We start from the raw sequence: 24,253 nt of genomic DNA, 5'->3' as shown, positions 1-24,253 counted from the left end.
ATATTTAGTAAAAGGACAAAAATGATTTTAAACGAGTTCGTAATAACCCGGGAAGAAAAAAACGCGGCTTTGTATCTTAACGATTTCGTTATAGCAGCTTCTTGTGTAAGAATCCAATGCGGCACCCGCGTGGCAGGCGAGTATTCTACCACTGAACCACCAACGCTTGTTACGCGGTTATATATTTAGTAAAAGGACAAAAATGATTTTTAAACGACTTCGTAATACCCCGGGAAGAAAAAAAAACGCGGCTTTTTATCTTAACGATTTCGTTATAGCAGCTTCTTGTATAAGAATCCAATGCGTTGGCCGGGAATCGGACCCGGGTCACTCGCGTGGCAAGCGAGTATTCTACCACTGAACCACCAACGCTTGTTACGCGGTTATATATTTAGTAAAAGGACAAAAATAATTTTTAAACGAGTTCGTAATACCCCGGGAAGAAAAAAAAACGCGGCTTTTTATCTTAACGATTTCGTTATAGCAGCTTCTTGTATAATAATCCAATGCGTTGGCCGGGAATCGGACCCGGGTCACTCGCGTGGCAGGCGAGTATTCTACCACTGAACCACCAACGCTTGTTACGCGGTTATATATTTAGTAAAAGGACAAAAATGATTTTTAAACGACTTCGTAATACCCCGGGAAGAAAAAAACGCGGAGTTTTAGCTTTACGATTTCGTTATAGCAGCTTCTTGTGTAAGAATCCAATGCGTCACCCGCGTGGCAGGCGAGTATTCTACCACTGAACCACCAACGCTTGTAACGCGGTTATATATTTAGTAAAAGGACAAAAATGATTTTTAAACAAGTTCGTAATACCCCGGAAAGAAAAAAAACGCGGCTTTTTATCTTAACGATTTCTTTATAGCAGCTTCTTGTGAAAGAATCCAATGCGTAACCCGCGTGGCAGGCGAGTATTCTACCACTGAACCACCAACGCTTGTTACGCGGTTATATATTTAGTAAAAGGACAAAAATGATTTTTAAACGAGTTCGTAATAACCCGGGAAGAAAAAAACGCGGCTTTTTATCTTAACGATTTCGTTATAGCAGCTTCTTGTGAAAGAATCCAATGCGTCACCCGCGTGGCAGGCGAGTATTTTACCACTGAACCACCAACGCTTGTTACGCGGTTATATATTTAGTTAAACACAAAAATGATTTTTTAAACGAGTTCGTAATACCCCGGGAAGAAAAAAAAAACGCGGCTTTTTATCTTAACGATTTCGTTATAGCAGCTTCTTGTATAAGAATCCAATGCGTTGGCCGGGAATCGGACCCGGGTCACTCGCGTGGCAGGCGAGTATTCTACCACTGAACCACCAACGCTTGTTACGCGGTTATATATTTAGTAAAAGGACAAAAATAATTTTTAAACGAGTTCGTAATACCCCGGGAAGAAAAAAAAACGCGGCTTTTTATCTAAACGATTTCTTTATCGCAGCTTCTTGTGAAAGAATCCAATGCGTCACCCGCGTGGCAGGCGAGTATTCTACCACTGAACCACCAACGCTTGTTACGTGGTTATATATTTAGTAAAAGGACAAAAATAATTTTTAAACGAGTTCGTAATAACCCGGGAAGAAAAAAACGCGGCTTTGTTTCTTAACGGTTTCGTTATAGCAGCTTCTTGTGTAAGAATCCAATGCGGCACCCGCGTGGCAGGCGAGTATTCTACCACTGAACCACCAACGCTTGTTACGCGGTTATATATTTAGTAAAAGGACAAAAATGATTTTAAACGAGTTCGTAATAACCCGGGAAGAAAAAAACGCGGCTTTGTTTCTTAACGATTTCGTTATAGCAGCTTCTTGTGTAAGAATCCAATGCGGCACCCGCGTGGCAGGCGAGTATTCTACCACTGAACCACCAACGCTTGTTACGCGGTTATATATTTAGTAAAAGGACAAAAATGATTTTTAAACGAGTTCGTAATACCCCGGGAAGAAAAAAACGTGGCTTTGTATCTTAACGATTTCGTTATAGCAGCTTCTTGTGTAAGAATCCAATGCGGCACCCGCGTGGCAGGCGAGTATTCTACCACTGAACCACCAACGCTTGTTACGCGGTTATATATTTAGTAAAAGGACAAAAATGATTTTTAAACGAATTCGTAATAACCCGGGAAGAAAAAAACGCGGAGTTTTATCTAAATGGTTTCGTTATAGCAGCTTCTTGTGTAAGAATCCAATGCGTCACCCGCGTGGCAGGCGAGTATTCTACCACTGAACCACCAACGCTTGTTACGCGGTTATATATTTAGTAAAAGGACAAAAATGATTTTAAACGAGTTCGTAATAACCCGGGAAGAAAAAAACGCGGCTTTGTATCTTAACGATTTCGTTATAGCAGCTTCTTGTGTAAGAATCCAATGCGGCACCCGCGTGGCAGGCGAGTATTCTACCACTGAACCACCAACGCTTGTTACGCGGTTATATATTTAGTAAAAGGACAAAAATGATTTTTAAACGACTTCGTAATACCCCGGGAAGAAAAAAAAACGCGGCTTTTTATCTTAACGATTTCGTTATAGCAGCTTCTTGTATAAGAATCCAATGCGTTGGCCGGGAATCGGACCCGGGTCACTCGCGTGGCAAGCGAGTATTCTACCACTGAACCACCAACGCTTGTTACGCGGTTATATATTTAGTAAAAGGACAAAAATAATTTTTAAACGAGTTCGTAATACCCCGGGAAGAAAAAAAAACGCGGCTTTTTATCTTAACGATTTCGTTATAGCAGCTTCTTGTATAATAATCCAATGCGTTGGCCGGGAATCGGACCCGGGTCACTCGCGTGGCAGGCGAGTATTCTACCACTGAACCACCAACGCTTGTTACGCGGTTATATATTTAGTAAAAGGACAAAAATGATTTTTAAACGACTTCGTAATACCCCGGGAAGAAAAAAACGCGGAGTTTTAGCTTTACGATTTCGTTATAGCAGCTTCTTGTGTAAGAATCCAATGCGTCACCCGCGTGGCAGGCGAGTATTCTACCACTGAACCACCAACGCTTGTAACGCGGTTATATATTTAGTAAAAGGACAAAAATGATTTTTAAACAAGTTCGTAATACCCCGGAAAGAAAAAAAACGCGGCTTTTTATCTTAACGATTTCTTTATAGCAGCTTCTTGTGAAAGAATCCAATGCGTAACCCGCGTGGCAGGCGAGTATTCTACCACTGAACCACCAACGCTTGTTACGCGGTTATATATTTAGTAAAAGGACAAAAATGATTTTTAAACGAGTTCGTAATAACCCGGGAAGAAAAAAACGCGGCTTTTTATCTTAACGATTTCGTTATAGCAGCTTCTTGTGAAAGAATCCAATGCGTCACCCGCGTGGCAGGCGAGTATTTTACCACTGAACCACCAACGCTTGTTACGCGGTTATATATTTAGTTAAACACAAAAATGATTTTTTAAACGAGTTCGTAATACCCCGGGAAGAAAAAAAAAACGCGGCTTTTTATCTTAACGATTTCGTTATAGCAGCTTCTTGTATAAGAATCCAATGCGTTGGCCGGGAATCGGACCCGGGTCACTCGCGTGGCAGGCGAGTATTCTACCACTGAACCACCAACGCTTGTTACGCGGTTATATATTTAGTAAAAGGACAAAAATAATTTTTAAACGAGTTCGTAATACCCCGGGAAGAAAAAAAAACGCGGCTTTTTATCTAAACGATTTCTTTATCGCAGCTTCTTGTGAAAGAATCCAATGCGTCACCCGCGTGGCAGGCGAGTATTCTACCACTGAACCACCAACGCTTGTTACGTGGTTATATATTTAGTAAAAGGACAAAAATAATTTTTAAACGAGTTCGTAATAACCCGGGAAGAAAAAAACGCGGCTTTGTTTCTTAACGGTTTCGTTATAGCAGCTTCTTGTGTAAGAATCCAATGCGGCACCCGCGTGGCAGGCGAGTATTCTACCACTGAACCACCAACGCTTGTTACGCGGTTATATATTTAGTAAAAGGACAAAAATGATTTTTAAACGAGTTCGTAATGCCCCGGGAAGAAAAAAACGTGGCTTTGTATCTTAACGATTTCGTTATAGCAGCTTCTTGTGTAAGAATCCAATGCGGCACCCGCGTGGCAGGCGAGTATTCTACCACTGAACCACCAACGCTTGTTACGCGGTTATATATTTAGTAAAAGGACAAAAATGATTTTTAAACGAATTCGTAATAACCCGGGAAGAAAAAAACGCGGAGTTTTATCTTAACGGTTTCGTTATAGCAGCTTCTTGTGTAAGAATCCAATGCGTCACCCGCGTGGCAGGCGAGTATTCTACCACTGAACCACCAACGCTTGTTACGCGGTTATATATTTAGTAAAAGGACAAAAATGATTTTAAACGAGTTCGTAATAACCCGGGAAGAAAAAAACGCGGCTTTGTATCTTAACGATTTCGTTATAGCAGCTTCTTGTGTAAGAATCCAATGCGGCACCCGCGTGGCAGGCGAGTATTCTACCACTGAACCACCAACGCTTGTTACGCGGTTATATATTTAGTAAAAGGACAAAAATGATTTTTAAACGACTTCGTAATACCCCGGGAAGAAAAAAAAACGCGGCTTTTTATCTTAACGATTTCGTTATAGCAGCTTCTTGTATAAGAATCCAATGCGTTGGCCGGGAATCGGACCCGGGTCACTCGCGTGGCAGGCGAGTATTCTACCACTGAACCACCAACGCTTGTTACGCGGTTATATATTTAGTTAAACACAAAAATGATTTTTAAACGAGTTCGTAATACCCCGGGAAGAAAAAAAAAACGCGGCTTTTTATCTTAACGATTTCGTTATAGCAGCTTCTTGTATAAGAATCCAATGCGTTGGCCGGGAATCGGACCCGGGTCACTCGCGTGGCAGGCGAGTATTCTACCACTGAACCACCAACGCTTGTTACGCGGTTATATATTTAGTAAAAGGACAAAAATAATTTTTAAACGAGTTCGTAATACCCCGGGAAGAAAAAAAAACGCGGCTTTTTATCTAAACGATTTCTTTATCGCAGCTTCTTGTGAAAGAATCCAATGCGTCACCCGCGTGGCAGGCGAGTATTCTACCACTGAACCACCAACGATTGTTACGCGGTTATATATTTAGTAAAAGGACAAAAATAATTTTTAAACGAGTTCGTAATACCCCGGGAAGAAAAAAAAACGCGGCTTTTTATCTTAACGGTTTCGTTATAGCAGCTTCTTGTGTAAGAATCCAATGCGTCACCCGCGTGGCAGGCGAGTATTCTACCACTGAACCACCAACGCTTGTTACGCGGTTATATATTTAGTAAAAGGACAAAAATGATTTTAAACGAGTTCGTAATAACCCGGGAAGAAAAAAACGCGGCTTTGTATCTTAACGATTTCGTTATAGCAGCTTCTTGTGTAAGAATCCAATGCGGCACCCGCGTGGCAGGCGAGTATTCTACCACTGAACCACCAACGCTTGTTACGCGGTTATATATTTAGTAAAAGGACAAAAATGATTTTTAAACGACTTCGTAATACCCCGGGAAGAAAAAAACGCGGAGTTTTAGCTTTACGATTTCGTTATAGCAGCTTCATGTGTAAGAATCCAATGCGTCACCCGCGTGGCAGGCGAGTATTCTACCACTGAACCACCAACGCTTTTAACGCGGTTATATATTTAGTAAAAGGACAAAAATTATTTTAAACGAGTTCGTAATAACCCGGGAAGAAAAAAACGCGGCTTTGTTTCTTAACGATTTCGTTATAGCAGCTTCTTGTGTAAGAATCCAATGCGGCACCCGCGTGGCAGGCGAGTATTCTACCACTGAACCACCAACGCTTGTTACGCGGTTATTTATTTAGTAAAAGGACAAATATGATTTTTAAACGAGTTCGTAATACCCCGGGAAGAAAAAAACGTGGCTTTGTATCTTAACGATTTCGTTATAGCAGCTTCTTGTGTAAGAATCCAATGCGGCACCCGCGTGGCATGCGAGTATTCTACCACTGAACCACCAACGCTTGTTACGCGGTTATATATTTAGTAAAAGGACAAAAATGATTTTTAAACGAATTCGTAATAACCCGGGAAGAAAAAAACGCGGAGTTTTATCTTAACGGTTTCGTTATAGCAGCTTCTTGTGTAAGAATCCAATGCGTCACCCGCGGGGCAGGCGAGTATTCTACCACTGAACCACCAACGCTTGTTACGCGGTTATATATTTAGTAAAAGGACAAAAATGATTTTAAACGAGTTCGTAATAACCCGGGAAGAAAAAAACGCGGCTTTGTATCTTAACGATTTCGTTATAGCAGCTTCTTGTGTAAGAATCCAATGCGGCACCCGCGTGGCAGGCGAGTATTCTACCACTGAACCACCAACGCTTGTTACGCGGTTATATATTTAGTAAAAGGACAAAAATGATTTTTAAACGACTTCGTAATACCCCGGGAAGAAAAAAACGCGGAGTTTTAGCTTTACGATTTCGTTATAGCAGCTTCATGTGTAAGAATCCAATGCGTCACCCGCGTGGCAGGCGAGTATTCTACCACTGAACCACCAACGCTTTTAACGCGGTTATATATTTAGTAAAAGGACAAAAATGATTTTTAAACGAATTCGTTATAACCCGGGAAGAAAAAAACGCGGCTTTTTATCTTAACGATTTCGTTATAGCAACTTCTTGTGAAAGAATCCAATGCGTTGGCCGGGAATCGGACCCGGGTCAATCGCGTGGCAGGCGAGTATTCTACCACTGAACCACCAACGCTTGTTACGCGGTTATATATTTAGTAAAAGGACAAAAATAATTTTTAAACGAGTTCGTAATACCCCGGGAAGAAAAAAACGCGAAGTTTTATCTTAACGGTTTCGTTATAGCAGCTTCTTGTGTAAGAATCCAATGCGTCACCCGCGTGGCAGGCGAGTATTCTACCACTGAACCACCAACGCTTGTTACGCGGTTATATATTTAGTAAAAGGACAAAAATTATTTTAAACGAGTTCGTAATAACCCGGGAAGAAAAAAACGCGGCTTTGTTTCTTAACGATTTCGTTATAGCAGCTTCTTGTGTAAGAATCCAATGCGGCACCCGCGTGGCAGGCGAGTATTCTACCACTGAACCACCAACGCTTGTTACGCGGTTATATATTTAGTAAAAGGACAAAAATGATTTTTAAACGAGTTCGTAATACCCCGGGAAGAAAAAAACGTGGCTTTGTATCTTAACGATTTCGTTATAGCAGCTTCTTGTGTAAGAATCCAATGCGGCACCCGCGTGGCAGGCGAGTATTCTACCACTGAACCACCAACGCTTTTAACGCGGTTATATATTTAGTAAAAGGACAAAAATGATTTTTTAACGAGTTCGTAATACCCCGGGAAGAAAAAAAAACGCGGCTTTTTATCTTAACGATTTCGTTATAGCAGCTTCTTGTATAAGAATCCAATGCGTTGGCCGGCAATCGGACCCGGGTCACTCGCGTGGCAGGTGAGTATTCTACCACTGAACCACCAACGCTTGTTACGCGGTTATATATTTAGTAAAAGGACAAAAATAATTTTTAAACGAGTTCGTAATACCCCGGGAAGAAAAAAAAACGCGGATTTTTATCTTAACGATTTCTTTATCGCAGCTTCTTGTGAAAGAATCCAATGCGTCACCCGCGTGGCAGGCGAGTATTCTACCACTGAACCACCAACGCTTGTTACGCGGTTATATATTTAGTAAAAGGACAAAAATAATTTTTAAACGAGTTCGTAATACCCCGGGAAGAAAAAAACGCGGAGTTTTATCTTAACGGTTTCGTTATAGCAGCTTCTTGTGTAAGAATCCAATGCGTCACCCGCGTGGCAGGCGAGTATTCTACCACTGAACCACCAACGCTTGTTACGCGGTTATATATTTAGTAAAAGGACAAAAATGATTTTTAAACGAGTTCGTAATACCCCGGGAAGAAAAAAACGTGGCTTTGTATCTTAACGATTTCGTTATAGCAGCTTCTTGTGTAAGAATCCAATGCGGCACCCGCGTGGCAGGCGAGTATTCTACCACTGAACCACCAACGCTTGTTACGCGGTTATATATTTAGTAAAAGGACAAAAATGATTTTTAAACGAATTCGTAATAACCCGGGAAGAAAAAAACGCGGAGTTTTATCTAAATGGTTTCGTTATAGCAGCTTCTTGTGTAAGAATCCAATGCGTCACCCGCGTGGCAGGCGAGTATTCTACCACTGAACCACCAACGCTTGTTACGCGGTTATATATTTAGTAAAAGGACAAAAATGATTTTAAACGAGTTCGTAATAACCCGGGAAGAAAAAAACGCGGCTTTGTATCTTAACGATTTCGTTATAGCAGCTTCTTGTGTAAGAATCCAATGCGGCACCCGCGTGGCAGGCGAGTATTCTACCACTGAACCACCAACGCTTGTTACGCGGTTATATATTTAGTAAAAGGACAAAAATGATTTTTAAACGACTTCGTAATACCCCGGGAAGAAAAAAAAACGCGGCTTTTTATCTTAACGATTTCGTTATAGCAGCTTCTTGTATAAGAATCCAATGCGTTGGCCGGGAATCGGACCCGGGTCACTCGCGTGGCAAGCGAGTATTCTACCACTGAACCACCAACGCTTGTTACGCGGTTATATATTTAGTAAAAGGACAAAAATAATTTTTAAACGAGTTCGTAATACCCCGGGAAGAAAAAAAAACGCGGCTTTTTATCTTAACGATTTCGTTATAGCAGCTTCTTGTATAATAATCCAATGCGTTGGCCGGGAATCGGACCCGGGTCACTCGCGTGGCAGGCGAGTATTCTACCACTGAACCACCAACGCTTGTTACGCGGTTATATATTTAGTAAAAGGACAAAAATAATTTTTAAACGAGTTCGTAATACCCCGGGAAGAAAAAAACGCGGAGTTTTATCTTAACGATTTCGTTATAGCAGCTTCTTGTATAAGAATCCAATGCCTTGGCCGGGAATCGGACCCGGGTCACTCGCGTGGCAGGCGAGTATTCTACCACTGAACCACCAACGCTTGTTACGCGGTTATATATTTAGTTAAAGGACAAAAATTATTTTTAAACGAGTTCGTAATACCCCGGGAAGAAAAAAACGTGGCTTTGTATCTTAACGATTTCGTTATAGCAGCTTCTTGTGTAAGAATCCAATGCGGCACCCGCGTGGCAGGCGAGTATTCTACCACTGAACCACCAACGCTTGTTACGCGGTTATATATTTAGTAAAAGGACAAAAATGATTTTTAAACGAATTCGTAATAACCCGGGAAGAAAAAAACGCGGAGTTTTATCTAAACGGTTTCGTTATAGAAGCTTCTTGTGTAAGAATCCAATGCGTCACCCGCGTGGCAGGCGAGTATTCTACCACTGAACCACCAACGCTTGTTACGCGGTTATATATTTAGTAAAAGGACAAAAATGATTTTAAACGAGTTCGTAATAACCCGGGAAGAAAAAAACGCGGCTTTGTATCTTAACGATTTCGTTATAGCAGCTTCTTGTGTAAGAATCCAATGCGGCACCCGCGTGGCAGGCGAGTATTCTACCACTGAACCACCAACGCTTGTTACGCGGTTATATATTTAGTAAAAGGACCAAAATGATTTTTAAACGACTTCGTAATACCCCGGGAAGAAAAAAAAAACGCGGCTTTTTATCTTAACGATTTCGTTATAGCAGCTTCTTGTATAAGAATCCAATGCGTTGGCCGGGAATCGGACCCGGGTCACTCGCGTGGCAGGCGAGTATTCTACCACTGAACCACCAACGCTTGTTACGCGGTTATATATTTAGTAAAAGGACAAAAATAATTTTTAAACGAGTTCGTAATACCCCGGGAAGAAAAAAAAACGCGGCTTTTTATCTTAACGATTTCGTTATAGCAGCTTCTTGTATAAGAATCCAATGCGTTGGCCGGGAATCGGACCCGGGTCACTCGCGTGGCAGGCGAGTATTCTACCACTGAACCACCAACGCTTGTTACGCGGTTATATATTTAGTAAATGGACAAAAATAATTTTTAAACGAGTTCGTAATACCCCGGGAAGAAAAAAACGCGGAGTTTTATCTTAACGGTTTCGTTATAGCAGCTTCTTGTGTAAGAATCCAATGCGTCACCCGCGTGGCAGGCGAGTATTCTACCACTGAACCACCAACGCTTGTTACGCGGTTATATATTTAGTAAAAGGACAAAAATGATTTTAAACGAGTTCGTAAAAAAACGGGAAGAAAAAAAAACGCGGCTTTTTATCTTAACGATTTATTTATAGCAGCTTCTTGTGAAAGAATCCAATGCGTCACCCGCGTGGCAGGCGAGTATTCTACCACTGAACCACCAACGCTTGTTACGCGGTTATATATTTAGTAAAAGGACAAAAATGATTTTTAAACGACTTCGTAATACCCCGGGAAGAAAAAAACGCGGAGTTTTAGCTTTACGATTTCGTTATAGCAGCTTCTTGTGTAAGAATCCAATGCGTCACCCGCGTGGCAGGCGAGTATTCTACCACTGAACCACCAACGCTTGTAACGCGGTTATATATTTAGTAAAAGGACAAAAATGATTTTTAAACGAATTCGTTATAACCCGGGAAGAAAAAAACGCGGCTTTTTATCTTAACGATTTCGTTATAGCAGCTTCTTGTGAAAGAATCCAATGCGTCACCCGCGTGGCAGGCGAGTATTTTACCACTGAACCACCAACGCTTGTTACGCGGTTATATATTTAGTTAAACAAAAAAATGATTTTTAAACGAGTTCGTAATACCCCGGGAAGAAAAAAAAAACGCGGCTTTTTATCTTAACGATTTCGTTATAGCAGCTTCTTGTATAAGAATCCAATGCGTTGGCCGGGAATCGGACCCGGGTCACTCGCGTGGCAGGCGAGTATTCTACCACTGAACCACCAACGCTTGTTACGCGGTTATATATTTAGTTAAAGGACAAAAATGATTTTTAAACGAGTTCGTAATACCCCGGGAAGAAAAAAACGTGGCTTTGTATCTTAACGATTTCGTTATAGCAGCTTCTTGTGTAAGAATCCAATGCGGCACCCGCGTGGCAGGCGAGTATTCTACCACTGAACCACCAACGCTTGTTACGCGGTTATATATTTAGTAAAAGGACAAAAATGATTTTTAAACGAATTCGTAATAACCCGGGAAGAAAAAAACGCGGAGTTTTATCTAAACGGTTTCGTTATAGAAGCTTCTTGTGTAAGAATCCAATGCGTCACCCGCGTGGCAGGCGAGTATTCTACCACTGAACCACCAACGCTTGTTACGCGGTTATATATTTAGTAAAAGGACAAAAATGATTTTAAACGAGTTCGTAATAACCCGGGAAGAAAAAAACGCGGCTTTGTATCTTAACGATTTCGTTATAGCAGCTTCTTGTGTAAGAATCCAATGCGGCACCCGCGTGGCAGGCGAGTATTCTACCACTGAACCACCAACGCTTGTTACGCGGTTATATATTTAGTAAAAGGACCAAAATGATTTTTCAACGACTTCGTAATACCCCGGGAAGAAAAAAAAAACGCGGCTTTTTATCTTAACGATTTCGTTATAGCAGCTTCTTGTATAAGAATCCAATGCGTTGGCCGGGAATCGGACCCGGGTCACTCGCGTGGCAGGCGAGTATTCTACCACTGAACCACCAACGCTTGTTACGCGGTTATATATTTAGTAAAAGGACAAAAATAATTTTTAAACGAGTTCGTAATACCCCGGGAAGAAAAAAAAACGCGGCTTTTTATCTTAACGATTTCGTTATAGCAGCTTCTTGTATAAGAATCCAATGCGTTGGCCGGGAATCGGACCCGGGTCACTCGCGTGGCAGGCGAGTATTCTACCACTGAACCACCAACGCTTGTTACGCGGTTATATATTTAGTAAATGGACAAAAATAATTTTTAAACGAGTTCGTAATACCCCGGGAAGAAAAAAACGCGGAGTTTTATCTTAACGGTTTCGTTATAGCAGCTTCTTGTGTAAGAATCCAATGCGTCACCCGCGTGGCAGGCGAGTATTCTACCACTGAACCACCAACGCTTGTTACGCGGTTATATATTTAGTAAAAGGACAAAAATGATTTTAAACGAGTTCGTAAAAAAACGGGAAGAAAAAAAAACGCGGCTTTTTATCTTAACGATTTATTTATAGCAGCTTCTTGTGAAAGAATCCAATGCGTCACCCGCGTGGCAGGCGAGTATTCTACCACTGAACCACCAACGCTTGTTACGCGGTTATATATTTAGTAAAAGGACAAAAATGATTTTTAAACGACTTCGTAATACCCCGGGAAGAAAAAAACGCGGAGTTTTAGCTTTACGATTTCGTTATAGCAGCTTCTTGTGTAAGAATCCAATGCGTCACCCGCGTGGCAGGCGAGTATTCTACCACTGAACCACCAACGCTTGTAACGCGGTTATATATTTAGTAAAAGGACAAAAATGATTTTTAAACGAATTCGTTATAACCCGGGAAGAAAAAAACGCGGCTTTTTATCTTAACGATTTCGTTATAGCAGCTTCTTGTGAAAGAATCCAATGCGTCACCCGCGTGGCAGGCGAGTATTTTACCACTGAACCACCAACGCTTGTTACGCGGTTATATATTTAGTTAAACACAAAAATGATTTTTAAACGAGTTCGTAATACCCCGGGAAGAAAAAAAAAACGCGGCTTTTTATCTTAACGATTTCGTTATAGCAGCTTCTTGTATAAGAATCCAATGCGTTGGCCGGGAATCGGACCCGGGTCACTCGCGTGGCAGGCGAGTATTCTACCACTGAACCACCAACGCTTGTTACGCGGTTATATATTTAGTAAAAGGACAAAAATAATTTTTAAACGAGTTCGTAATACCCCGGGAAGAAAAAAAAACGCGGCTTTTTATCTAAACGATTTCTTTATCGCAGCTTCTTTTGAAAGAATCCAATGCGTCACCCGCGTGGCAGGCGAGTATTCTACCACTGAACCACCAACGCTTGTTACGCGGTTATATATTTAGTAAAAGGACAAAAATAATTTTTAAACGAGTTCGTAATAACCCGGGAAGAAAAAAACGCGGCTTTGTTTCTTAACGGTTTCGTTATAGCAGCTTCTTGTGTAAGAATCCAATGCGGCACCCGCGTGGCAGGCGAGTATTCTACCACTGAACCACCAACGCTTGTTACGCGGTTATATATTTAGTAAAAGGACAAAAATGATTTTTAAACGAGTTCGTAATGCCCCGGGAAGAAAAAAACGTGGCTTTGTATCTTAACGATTTCGTTATAGCAGCTTCTTGTGTAAGAATCCAATGCGGCACCCGCGTGGCAGGCGAGTATTCTACCACTGAACCACCAACGCTTGTTACGCGGTTATATATTTAGTAAAAGGACAAAAATGATTTTTAAACGAATTCGTAATAACCCGGGAAGAAAAAAACGCGGCTTTTTATCTTAACGATTTCGTTATAGCAGCTTCTTGTGTAAGAATCCAATGCGGCACCCGCGTGGCAGGCGAGTATTCTACCACTGAACCACCAACGCTTGTTACGCGGTTATATATTTAGTAAAAGGACAAAAATGATTTTTAAACGACTTCGTAATACCCCGGGAAGAAAAAAACGCGGAGTTTTAGCTTTACGATTTCGTTATAGCAGCTTCTTGTGTAAGAATCCAATGCGTCACCCGCGTGGCAGGCGAGTATTCTACCACTGAACCACCAACGCTTGTAACGCGGTTATATATTTAGTAAAAGGACAAAAATGATTTTTAAACGAATTCGTTATAACCCGGGAAGAAAAAAACGCGGCTTTTTATCTTAACGATTTCGTTATAGCAGCTTCTTGTGAAAGAATCCAATGCGTCACCCGCGTGGCAGGCGAGTATTTTACCACTGAACCACCAACGCTTGTTACGCGGTTATATATTTAGTTAAACACAAAAATGATTTTTAAACGAGTTCGTAATACCCCGGGAAGAAAAAAAAAACGCGGCTTTTTATCTTAACGATTTCGTTATAGCAGCTTCTTGTATAAGAATCCAATGCGTTGGCCGGGAATCGGACCCGGGTCACTCGCGTGGCAGGCGAGTATTCTACCACTGAACCACCAACGCTTGTTACGCGGTTATATATTTAGTAAAAGGACAAAAATGATTTTTAAACGAGTTCGTAATACCCCGGGAAGAAAAAAACGTGGCTTTGTATCTTAACGATTTCGTTATAGCAGCTTCTTGTGTAAGAATCCAATGCGGCACCCGCGTGGCAGGCGAGTATTCTACCACTGAACCACCAACGCTTGTTACGCGGTTATATATTTAGTAAAAGGACAAAAATGATTTTTAAACGAATTCGTAATAACCCGGGAAGAAAAAAACGCGGAGTTTTATCTAAACGGTTTCGTTATAGAAGCTTCTTGTGTAAGAATCCAATGCGTCACCCGCGTGGCAGGCGAGTATTCTACCACTGAACCACCAACGCTTGTTACGCGGTTATATATTTAGTAAAAGGACAAAAATGATTTTAAACGAGTTCGTAATAACCCGGGAAGAAAAAAACGCGGCTTTGTATCTTAACGATTTCGTTATAGCAGCTTCTTGTGTAAGAATCCAATGCGGCACCCGCGTGGCAGGCGAGTATTCTACCACTGAACCACCAACGCTTGTTACGCGGTTATATATTTAGTAAAAGGACCAAAATGATTTTTAAACGACTTCGTAATACCCCGGGAAGAAAAAAACGCGGAGTTTTAGCTTTACGATTTCGTTATAGCAGCTTCTTGTGAAAGAATCCAATGCGTCACCCGCGTGGCAGGCGAGTATTTTACCACTGAACCACCAACGCTTGTTACGCGGTTATATATTTAGTAAAAGGACAAAAATGATTTTTAAACGAGTTCGTAATACCCCGGGAAGAAAAAAAAAACGCGGCTTTTTATCTTAACGATTTCGTTATAGCAGCTTCTTGTATAAGAATCCAATGCGTTGGCCGGGAATCGGACCCGGGTCACTCGCGTGGCAGGCGAGTATTCTACCACTGAACCACCAACGCTTGTTACGCGGTTATATATTTAGTAAAAGGACAAAAATAATTTTTAAACGAGTTCGTAATACCCCGGGAAGAAAAAAAAACGCGGCTTTTTATCTTAACGGTTTCGTTATAGCAGCTTCTTGTGTAAGAATCCAATGCGTCACCCGCGTGGCAGGCGAGTATTCTACCACTGAACCACCAACACTTGTTACGCGGTTATATATTTAGTAAAAGGACAAAAATGATTTTAAACGAGTTCGTAATAAAACGGGAAGAAAAAAAAACGCGGCTTTTTATCTTAACGATTTATTTATAGCAGCTTCTTGTGAAAGAATCCAATGCGTCACCCGCGTGGCAGGCGAGTATTCTACCACTGAACCACCAACACTTGTTACGCGGTTATATATTTAGTAAAAGGACAAAAATGATTTTAAACGAGTTCGTAATAAAACGGGAAGAAAAAAAAACGCGGCTTTTTATCTTAACGATTTATTTATAGCAGCTTCTTGTGAAAGAATCCAATGCGTCACCCGCGTGGCAGGCGAGTATTCTACCACTGAACCACCAACGCTTGTTACGCGGTTATATATTTAGTAAAAGGACAAAAATGATTTTTAAACGACTTCGTAATACCCCGGGAAGAAAAAAACGCGGAGTTTTAGCTTTACGATTTCGTTATAGCAGCTTCTTGTGTAAGAATCCAATGCGTCACCCGCGTGGCAGGCGATTATTCTACCACTGAACCGCCAACGCTTGTAACGCGGTTATATATTTAGTAAAAGGACAAAAATGATTTTTAAACGAATTCGTTATAACCCGGGAAGAAAAAAACGCGGCTTTTTATCTTAACGATTTCGTTATAGCAGCTTCTTGTGAAAGAATCCAATGCGTCACCCGCGTGGCAGGCGAGTATTTTACCACTGAACCACCAACGCTTGTTACGCGGTTATATATTTAGTTAAACACAAAAATGATTTTTAAACGAGTTCGTAATACCCCGGGAAGAAAAAAAAACGCGGCTTTTTATCTTAACGATTTCGTTATAGCAGCTTCTTGTATAAGAATCCAATGCGTTGGCCGGGAATCGGACCCGGGTCACTCGCGTGGCAGGCGAGTATTCTACCACTGAACCACCAACGCTTGTTACGCGGTTATATATTTAGTAAAAGGACAAAAACAATTTTTAAACGAGTTCGTAATACCCCGGGAAGAAAAAAAAACGCGGCTTTTTATCTAAACGATTTCTTTATCGCAGCTTCTTGTGAAAGAATCCAATGCGTCACCCGCGTGGCAGGCGAGTATTCTACCACTGAACCACCAACGCTTGTTACGCGGTTATATATTTAGTAAAAGGACAAAAATAATTTTTAAACGAGTTCGTAATAACCCGGGAAGAAAAAAACGCGGCTTTGTTTCTTAACGGTTTCGTTATAGCAGCTTCTTGTGTAAGAATCCAATGCGGCACCCGCGTGGCAGGCGAGTATTCTACCACTGAACCACCAACGCTTGTTACGCGGTTATATATTTAGTAAAAGGACAAAAATGATTTTTAAACGAGTTCGTAATGCCCCGGGAAGAAAAAAACGTGGCTTTGTATCTTAACGATTTCGTTATAGCAGCTTCTTGTGTAAGAATCCAATGCGGCACCCGCGTGGCAGGCGAGTATTCTACCACTGAACCACCAACGCTTGTTACGCGGTTATATATTTAGTAAAAGGACAAAAATGATTTTTAAACGAATTCGTAATAACCCGGGAAGAAAAAAACGCGGCTTTTTATCTTAACGATTTCGTTATAGCAGCTTCTTGTGTAAGAATCCAATGCGGCACCCGCGTGGCAGGCGAGTATTCTACCACTGAACCACCAACGCTTGTTACGCGGTTATATATTTAGTAAAAGGACAAAAATGATTTTTAAACGACTTCGTAATTATCCGGGAAGAAAAAAACGCGGAGTTTTAGCTTTACGATTTCGTTATAGCAGCTTCTTGTGTAAGAATCCAATGCGTCACCCGCGTGGCAGGCGAGTATTCTACCACTGAACCACCAACGCTTGTAACGCGGTTATATATTTAGTAAAAGGACAAAAATGATTTTTAAACGAATTCGTTATAACCCGGGAAGAAAAAAACGCGGCTTTTTATCTTAACGATTTCGTTATAGCAGCTTCTTGTGAAAGAATCCAATGCGTCACCCGCGTGGCAGGCGAGTATTCTACCACTGAACCGCCAACGCTTGTAACGCGGTTATATATTTAGTAAAAGGACAAAAATGATTTTTAAACGAATTCGTTATAACCCGGGAAGAAAAAAACGCGGCTTTTTATCTTAACGATTTCGTTATAGCAGCTTCTTGTGAAAGAATCCAATGCGTCACCCGCGTGGCAGGCGAGTATTTTACCACTGAACCACCAACGCTTGTTACGCGGTTATATATTTAGTTAAACACAAAAATGATTTTTAAACGAGTTCGTAATACCCCGGGAAGAAAAAAAAACGCGGCTTTTTATCTTAACGATTTCGTTATAGCAGCTTCTTGTATAAGAATCCAATGCGTTGGCCGGGAATCGGACCCGGGTCACTCGCGTGGCAGGCGAGTATTCTACCACTGAACCACCAACGCTTGTTACGCGGTTATATATTTAGTAAAAGGACAAAAACAATTTTTAAACGAGTTCGTAATACCCCGGGAAGAAAAAAAAACGCGGCTTTTTATCTAAACGATTTCTTTATCGCAGCTTCTTGTGAAAGAATCCAATGCGTCACCCGCGTGGCAGGCGAGTATTCTACCACTGAACCACCAACGCTTGTTACGCGGTTATATATTTAGTAAAAGGACAAAAATAATTTTTAAACGAGTTCGTAATAACCCGGGAAGAAAAAAACGCGGCTTTGTTTCTTAACGGTTTCGTTATAGCAGCTTCTTGTGTAAGAATCCAATGCGGCACCCGCGTGGCAGGCGAGTATTCTACCACTGAACCACCAACGCTTGTTACGCGGTTATATATTTAGTAAAAGGACAAAAATGATTTTTAAACGAGTTCGTAATGCCCCGGGAAGAAAAAAACGTGGCTTTGTATCTTAACGATTTCGTTATAGCAGCTTCTTGTGTAAGAATCCAATGCGGCACCCGCGTGGCAGGCGAGTATTCTACCACTGAACCACCAACGCTTGTTACGCGGTTATATATTTAGTAAAAGGACAAAAATGATTTTTAAACGAATTCGTAATAACCCGGGAAGAAAAAAACGCGGCTTTTTATCTTAACGATTTCGTTATAGCAGCTTCTTGTGTAAGAATCCAATGCGGCACCCGCGTGGCAGGCGAGTATTCTACCACTGAACCACCAACGCTTGTTACGCGGTTATATATTTAGTAAAAGGACAAAAATGATTTTTAAACGACTTCGTAATTATCCGGGAAGAAAAAAACGCGGAGTTTTAGCTTTACGATTTCGTTATAGCAGCTTCTTGTGTAAGAATCCAATGCGTCACCCGCGTGGCAGGCGAGTATTCTACCACTGAACCACCAACGCTTGTAACGCGGTTATATATTTAGTAAAAGGACAAAAATGATTTTTAAACGAATTCGTTATAACCCGGGAAGAAAAAAACGCGGCTTTTTATCTTAACGATTTCGTTATAGCAGCTTCTTGTGAAAGAATCCAATGCGTCACCCACGTGGCAGGCGAGTATTTTACCACTGAACCACCAACGCTTGTTACGCGGTTATATATTTAGTTAAACACAAAAATGATTTTTAAACGAGTTCGTAATACCCCGGGAAGAAAAAAAAAACGCGGCTTTTTATCTTAACGATTTCGTTATAGCAGCTTCTTGTATAAGAATCCAATGCGTTGGCCGGGAATCGGACCCGGGTCACTCGCGTGGCAGGCGAGTATTCTACCACTGAACCACCAACGCTTGTTACGCGGTTATATATTTAGTAAAAGGACAAAAATAATTTTTAAACGAGTTCGTAATACCCCGGGAAGAAAAAAAAACGCGGCTTTTTATCTAAACGATTTCTTTATCGCAGCTTCTTGTGAAAGAATCCAATGCGTCACCCGCGTGGCAGGCGAGTATTCTACCACTGAACCACCAACGCTTGTTACGCGGTTATATATTTAGTAAAAGGACAAAAATAATTTTTAAACGAGTTCGTAATAACCCGGGAAGAAAAAAACGCGGCTTTGTTTCTTAACGGTTTCGTTATAGCAGCTTCTTGTGTAAGAATCCAATGCGGCACCCGCGTGGCAGGCGAGTATTCTACCACTGAACCACCAACGCTTGTTACGCGGTTATATATTTAGTAAAAGGACAAAAATGATTTTTAAACGAGTTCGTAATGCCCCTAGAAGAAAAAAACGTGGCTTTGTATCTTCACGATTTCGTTATAGCAGCTTCTTGTGTAAGAATCCAAAGCGGCACCCGCGTGGCAGGCGAGTATTCTACCACTGAACCACCAACGCTTGTTACGCGGTTATTTATTTAGTAAAAGGACAAAAATGATTTTTAAACGAGTTCGTAATACCCCGGGAAGAAAAAAACGTGGCTTTGTATCTTAACGATTTCGTTATAGCAGCTTCTTGTGTAAGAATCCAATGCGGCACCCGCGTGGCAGGCGAGTATTCTACCACTGATCCACCAACGCTTGTTACGCGGTTATATATTTAGTAAAAGGACAAAAATGATTTTTAAACGAATTCGTAATAACCCGGGAAGAAAAAAACGCGGAGTTTTATCTTAACGGTTTCGTTATAGCAGCTTCTTGTGTAAGAATCCAATGCGTCACCCGCGTGGCAGGCGAGTATTCTACCACTGAACCACCAACGCTTGTTACGCGGTTATATATTTAGTAAAAGGACAAAAATGATTTTTAAAAGAATTCGTAATAACCCGGGAAGAAAAAAACGCGGAGTTTTATCTTAACGGTTTCGTTATAGCAGCTTCTTGTGTAATAATCCAATGCGTCACCCGCGTGGCAGGCGAGTATTCTACCACTGAACCACCAACGCTTGTTACGCGGTTATATATTTAGTAAAAGGACAAAAATGATTTTTAAACGACTTCGTAATACCCCGGGAAGAAAAAAAAAACGCGGCTTTTTATCTTAACGATTTCGTTATAGCAGCTTCTTGTATAAGAATCCAATGCGTTGGCCGGGAATCGGACCCGGGTCACTCGCGTGGCAGGCGAGTATTCTACCACTGAACCACCAACGCTTGTTACGCGGTTATATATTTAGTTAAACACAAAAATGATTTTTAAACGAGTTCGTAATACCCCGGGAAGAAAAAAAAACGCGGCTTTTTATCTTAACGATTTCGTTATAGCAGCTTCTTGTATAAGAATCCAATGCGTTGGCCGGGAATCGGACCCGGGTCACTCGCGTGGAAGGCGAGTATTCTACCACTGAACCACCAACGCTTGTTACGCGGTTATATATTTAGTAAAAGGACAAAAATAATTTTTAAACGAGTTCGTAATACCCCGGGAAGAAAAAAAAACGCGGCTTTTTATCTAAACGATTTCTTTATCGCAGCTTCTTGTGAAAGAATCCAATGCGTCACCCGCGTGGCAGGCGAGTATTCTACCACTGAACCACCAACGCTTGTTACGCGGTTATATATTTAGTAAAAGGACAAAAATAATTTTTAAACGAGTTCGTAATACCCCGGGAAGAAAAAAACGCGGAGTTTTATCTTAACGGTTTCGTTATAGCAGCTTTTTGTGTAAGAATCCAATACGTCACCCGCGTGTCAGGCGAGTATTCTACCACTGAACCACCAACGCTTGTTACGCGGTTATATATTTAGTAAAAGGACAAAAATTATTTTAAACGAGTTCGTAATAACCCGGGAAGAAAAAAACGCGGCTTTGTTTCTTAACGATTTCGTTATAGCAGCTTCTTGTGTAAGAATCCAATGCGGCACCCGCGTGGCAGGCGAGTATTCTACCACTGAACCACCAACGCTTGTTACGCGGTTATATATTTAGTAAAAGGACAAAAATGATTTTTAAACGAGTTCGTAATACCCCGGGAAGAAAAAAACGTGGCTTTGTATCTTAACGATTTCGTTATAGCAGCTTCTTGTGTAAGAATCCAATGCGGCACCCGCGTGGCAGGCGAGTATTCTACCACTGATCCACCAACGCTTGTTACGCGGTTATATATTTAGTAAAAGGACAAAAATGATTTTTAAACGAATTCGTAATAACCCGGGAAGAAAAAAACGCGGATTTTTATCTTAACGGTTTCGTTATAGCAGCTTCTTGTGTAAGAATCCAATGCGTCACCCGCGTGGCAGGCGAGTATTCTACCACTGAACCACCAACGCTTGTTACGCGGTTATATATTTAGTAAAAGGACAAAAATGATTTTAAACAAGTTCGTAATAACCCAGGAAGAAAAAAACGCGGCTTTGTATCTTAACGATTTCGTTATAGCAGCTTCTTGTGTAAGAATCCAATGCGGCACCCGCGTGGCAGGCGAGTATTCTACCACTGAACCACCAACGCTTGTTACGCGGTTATATATTTAGTAAAAGGACAAAAATGATTTTTAAACGACTTCGTAATACCCCGGGAAGAAAAAAACGCGGAGTTTTAGCTTTACGATTTCGTTATAGCAGCTTCATGTGTAAGAATCCAATGCGTCACCCGCGTGGCAGGCGAGTATTCTACCACTGAACCACCAACGCTTTTAACGCGGTTATATATTTAGTAAAAGGACAAAAATGATTTTTAAACGAATTCGTTATAACCCGGGAAGAAAAAAACGCGGCTTTTTATCTTAACGATTTCGTTATAGCAGCTTCTTGTGAAAGAATCCAATGCGTTGGCCGGGAATCGGACCCGGGTCAATCGCGTGGCAGGCGAGTATTCTACCACTGAACCACCAACGCTTGTTACGCGGTTATATATTTAGTAAAAGGACAAAAATAATTTTTAAACGAGTTCGTAATACCCCGGGAAGAAAAAAACGCGAAGTTTTATCTTAACGGTTTCGTTATAGCAGCTTCTTGTGTAAGAATCCAATGCGTCACCCGCGTGGCAGGCGAGTATTCTACCACTGAACCACCAACGCTTGTTACGCGGTTATATATTTAGTAAAAGGACAAAAATTATTTTAAACGAGTTCGTAATAACCCGGGAAGAAAAAAACGCGGCTTTGTTTCTTAACGATTTCGTTATAGCAGCTTCTTGTGTAAGAATCCAATGCGGCACCCGCGTGGCAGGCGAGTATTCTACCACTGAACCACCAACGCTTGTTACGCGGTTATATATTTAGTAAAAGGACAAAAATGATTTTTAAACGAGTTCGTAATACCCCGGGAAGAAAAAAACGTGGCTTTGTATCTTAACGATTTCGTTATAGCAGCTTCTTGTGTAAGAATCCAATGCGGCACCCGCGTGGCAGGCGAGTATTCTACCACTGAACCACCAACGCTTTTAACGCGGTTATATATTTAGTAAAAGGACAAAAATGATTTTTAAACGAATTCGTTATAACCCGGGAAGAAAAAAACGCGGCTTTTTATCTTAACGATTTCGTTATAGCAGCTTCTTGTGAAAGAATCCAATGCGTCACCCGCGTGGCAGGCGAGTATTTTACCACTGAACCACCAACGCTTGTTACGCGGTTATATATTTAGTAAAAGGACAAAAATGATTTTTTAACGAGTTCGTAATACCCCGGGAAGAAAAAAAAACGCGGCTTTTTATCTTAACGATTTCGTTATAGCAGCTTCTTGTATAAGAATCCAATGCGTTGGCCGGCAATCGGACCCGGGTCACTCGCGTGGCAGGCGAGTATTCTACCACTGAACCACCAACGCTTGTTACGCGGTTATATATTTAGTAAAAGGACAAAAATAATTTTTAAACGAGTTCGTAATACCCCGGGAAGAAAAAAAAACGCGGATTTTTATCTTAACGATTTCTTTATCGCAGCTTCTTGTGAAAGAATCCAATGCGTCACCCGCATGGCAGGCGAGTATTCTACCACTGAACCACCAACGCTTGTTACGCGGTTATATATTTAGTTAAAGGACAAAAATAATTTTTAAACGAGTTCGTAATACCCCGGGAAGAAAAAAACGCGGAGTTTTATCTTAACGGTTTCGTTATAGCAGCTTCTTGTGTAAGAATCCAATGCGTCACCCGCGTGGCAGGCGAGTATTCTACCACTGAACCACTAACGCTTGTTACGCGGTTATATATTTAGTAAAAGGACAAAAATTATTTTAAACGAGTTCGTAATAACCCGGGAAGAAAAAAACGCGGCTTTGTTTCTTAACGATTTCGTTATAGCAGCTTCTTGTGTAAGAATCCAATGCGGCACCCGCGTGGCAGGCGAGTATTCTACCACTGAACCACCAACGCTTGTTACGCGGTTATATATTTAGTAAAAGGACAAAAATGATTTTTAAACGAGTTCGTAATACCCCGGGAAGAAAAAAACGTGGCTTTGTATCTTAACGATTTCGTTATAGCAGCTTCTTGTGTAAGAATCCAATGCGGCACCCGCGTGGCAGGCGAGTATTCTACCACTGAACCACCAACGCTTGTTACGCGGTTATATATTTAGTAAAAGGACAAAAATGATTTTTAAACGAATTCGTAATAACCCGGGAAGAAAAAAACGCGGAGTTTTATCTAAACGGTTTCGTTATAGCAGCTTCTTGTGTAAGAATCCAATGCGTCACCCGCGTGGCAGGCGAGTATTCTACCACTGAACCACCAACGCTTGTTACGCGGTTATATATTTAGTAAAAGGACAAAAATGATTTTAAACGAGTTCGTAATAACCCGGGAAGAAAAAAACGCGGCTTTGTATCTTAACGATTTCGTTATAGCAGCTTCTTGTGTAAGAATCCAATGCGGCACCCGCGTGGCAGGCGAGTATTCTACCACTGAACCACCAACGCTTGTTACGCGGTTATATATTTAGTAAAAGGACAAAAATGATTTTTAAACGACTTCGTAATACCCCGGGAAGAAAAAAACGCGGAGTTTTAGCTTTACGATTTCGTTATAGCAGCTTCTTGTGAAAGAATCCAATGCGTCACCCGCGTGGCAGGCGAGTATTTTACCACTGAACCACCAACGCTTGTTACGCGGTTATATATTTAGTAAAAGGACAAAAATGATTTTTAAACGAGTTCGTAATACCCCGGGAAGAAAAAAACGTGGCTTTGTATCTTAACGATTTCGTTAT

General features: G+C 41.3%; 27 non-coding genes across 27 annotated transcripts; all 27 read right to left on the bottom strand.

Annotated features, from left to right (window-relative positions):
• Positions 1-301: 301 nt before the first annotated feature.
• TRNAG-GCC (transfer RNA glycine (anticodon GCC)) lies at positions 302-372 on the bottom strand. Its single transcript has one exon. It is a non-coding gene; the product is annotated as a tRNA-Gly (tRNA).
• Positions 373-507: 135 nt separating this feature from the next.
• TRNAG-GCC (transfer RNA glycine (anticodon GCC)) lies at positions 508-578 on the bottom strand. The gene has a single exon. It is a non-coding gene; the product is annotated as a tRNA-Gly (tRNA).
• Positions 579-1,261: 683 nt separating this feature from the next.
• TRNAG-GCC (transfer RNA glycine (anticodon GCC)) lies at positions 1,262-1,332 on the bottom strand. Its single transcript has one exon. It is a non-coding gene; the product is annotated as a tRNA-Gly (tRNA).
• Positions 1,333-2,559: 1,227 nt separating this feature from the next.
• Positions 2,560-2,630, bottom strand: TRNAG-GCC (transfer RNA glycine (anticodon GCC)). Its single transcript has one exon. It is a non-coding gene; the product is annotated as a tRNA-Gly (tRNA).
• A 135-nt stretch (positions 2,631-2,765) lies between these two features.
• TRNAG-GCC (transfer RNA glycine (anticodon GCC)) lies at positions 2,766-2,836 on the bottom strand. Its single transcript has one exon. It is a non-coding gene; the product is annotated as a tRNA-Gly (tRNA).
• A 683-nt stretch (positions 2,837-3,519) lies between these two features.
• Positions 3,520-3,590, bottom strand: TRNAG-GCC (transfer RNA glycine (anticodon GCC)). The gene has a single exon. It is a non-coding gene; the product is annotated as a tRNA-Gly (tRNA).
• A 1,046-nt stretch (positions 3,591-4,636) lies between these two features.
• TRNAG-GCC (transfer RNA glycine (anticodon GCC)) lies at positions 4,637-4,707 on the bottom strand. Its single transcript has one exon. It is a non-coding gene; the product is annotated as a tRNA-Gly (tRNA).
• A 135-nt stretch (positions 4,708-4,842) lies between these two features.
• On the bottom strand, positions 4,843-4,913 carry TRNAG-GCC (transfer RNA glycine (anticodon GCC)). The gene has a single exon. It is a non-coding gene; the product is annotated as a tRNA-Gly (tRNA).
• Positions 4,914-6,685: 1,772 nt separating this feature from the next.
• Positions 6,686-6,756, bottom strand: TRNAG-GCC (transfer RNA glycine (anticodon GCC)). The gene has a single exon. It is a non-coding gene; the product is annotated as a tRNA-Gly (tRNA).
• A 1,797-nt stretch (positions 6,757-8,553) lies between these two features.
• Positions 8,554-8,624, bottom strand: TRNAG-GCC (transfer RNA glycine (anticodon GCC)). Its single transcript has one exon. It is a non-coding gene; the product is annotated as a tRNA-Gly (tRNA).
• Positions 8,625-8,759: 135 nt separating this feature from the next.
• On the bottom strand, positions 8,760-8,830 carry TRNAG-GCC (transfer RNA glycine (anticodon GCC)). Its single transcript has one exon. It is a non-coding gene; the product is annotated as a tRNA-Gly (tRNA).
• Positions 8,831-8,963: 133 nt separating this feature from the next.
• TRNAG-GCC (transfer RNA glycine (anticodon GCC)) lies at positions 8,964-9,034 on the bottom strand. The gene has a single exon. It is a non-coding gene; the product is annotated as a tRNA-Gly (tRNA).
• Positions 9,035-9,715: 681 nt separating this feature from the next.
• TRNAG-GCC (transfer RNA glycine (anticodon GCC)) lies at positions 9,716-9,786 on the bottom strand. The gene has a single exon. It is a non-coding gene; the product is annotated as a tRNA-Gly (tRNA).
• A 135-nt stretch (positions 9,787-9,921) lies between these two features.
• Positions 9,922-9,992, bottom strand: TRNAG-GCC (transfer RNA glycine (anticodon GCC)). Its single transcript has one exon. It is a non-coding gene; the product is annotated as a tRNA-Gly (tRNA).
• Positions 9,993-10,856: 864 nt separating this feature from the next.
• TRNAG-GCC (transfer RNA glycine (anticodon GCC)) lies at positions 10,857-10,927 on the bottom strand. The gene has a single exon. It is a non-coding gene; the product is annotated as a tRNA-Gly (tRNA).
• A 681-nt stretch (positions 10,928-11,608) lies between these two features.
• On the bottom strand, positions 11,609-11,679 carry TRNAG-GCC (transfer RNA glycine (anticodon GCC)). Its single transcript has one exon. It is a non-coding gene; the product is annotated as a tRNA-Gly (tRNA).
• A 135-nt stretch (positions 11,680-11,814) lies between these two features.
• TRNAG-GCC (transfer RNA glycine (anticodon GCC)) lies at positions 11,815-11,885 on the bottom strand. Its single transcript has one exon. It is a non-coding gene; the product is annotated as a tRNA-Gly (tRNA).
• An 864-nt stretch (positions 11,886-12,749) lies between these two features.
• Positions 12,750-12,820, bottom strand: TRNAG-GCC (transfer RNA glycine (anticodon GCC)). The gene has a single exon. It is a non-coding gene; the product is annotated as a tRNA-Gly (tRNA).
• A 1,229-nt stretch (positions 12,821-14,049) lies between these two features.
• On the bottom strand, positions 14,050-14,120 carry TRNAG-GCC (transfer RNA glycine (anticodon GCC)). Its single transcript has one exon. It is a non-coding gene; the product is annotated as a tRNA-Gly (tRNA).
• Positions 14,121-14,983: 863 nt separating this feature from the next.
• TRNAG-GCC (transfer RNA glycine (anticodon GCC)) lies at positions 14,984-15,054 on the bottom strand. Its single transcript has one exon. It is a non-coding gene; the product is annotated as a tRNA-Gly (tRNA).
• Positions 15,055-16,102: 1,048 nt separating this feature from the next.
• Positions 16,103-16,173, bottom strand: TRNAG-GCC (transfer RNA glycine (anticodon GCC)). Its single transcript has one exon. It is a non-coding gene; the product is annotated as a tRNA-Gly (tRNA).
• Positions 16,174-17,583: 1,410 nt separating this feature from the next.
• On the bottom strand, positions 17,584-17,654 carry TRNAG-GCC (transfer RNA glycine (anticodon GCC)). Its single transcript has one exon. It is a non-coding gene; the product is annotated as a tRNA-Gly (tRNA).
• Positions 17,655-18,883: 1,229 nt separating this feature from the next.
• TRNAG-GCC (transfer RNA glycine (anticodon GCC)) lies at positions 18,884-18,954 on the bottom strand. The gene has a single exon. It is a non-coding gene; the product is annotated as a tRNA-Gly (tRNA).
• A 1,230-nt stretch (positions 18,955-20,184) lies between these two features.
• On the bottom strand, positions 20,185-20,255 carry TRNAG-GCC (transfer RNA glycine (anticodon GCC)). Its single transcript has one exon. It is a non-coding gene; the product is annotated as a tRNA-Gly (tRNA).
• Positions 20,256-20,389: 134 nt separating this feature from the next.
• TRNAG-UCC (transfer RNA glycine (anticodon UCC)) lies at positions 20,390-20,460 on the bottom strand. Its single transcript has one exon. It is a non-coding gene; the product is annotated as a tRNA-Gly (tRNA).
• Positions 20,461-21,867: 1,407 nt separating this feature from the next.
• On the bottom strand, positions 21,868-21,938 carry TRNAG-GCC (transfer RNA glycine (anticodon GCC)). The gene has a single exon. It is a non-coding gene; the product is annotated as a tRNA-Gly (tRNA).
• An 862-nt stretch (positions 21,939-22,800) lies between these two features.
• On the bottom strand, positions 22,801-22,871 carry TRNAG-GCC (transfer RNA glycine (anticodon GCC)). The gene has a single exon. It is a non-coding gene; the product is annotated as a tRNA-Gly (tRNA).
• Between the last annotated feature and the right edge of the window lie 1,382 nt (positions 22,872-24,253).

The sequence above is a fragment of the Leiobunum rupestre genome, chromosome 6 (assembly GCF_980474605.1).
Source record: "Leiobunum rupestre chromosome 6, qqLeiRupe1.1.hap1, whole genome shotgun sequence".
NCBI classification, from domain to species: Eukaryota; Metazoa; Arthropoda; class Arachnida; order Opiliones; family Sclerosomatidae; genus Leiobunum; species Leiobunum rupestre.
The sequence above is the reverse complement of the archived record's forward strand: the minus strand, read 5'-3'. Positions and strand labels throughout refer to the sequence as shown.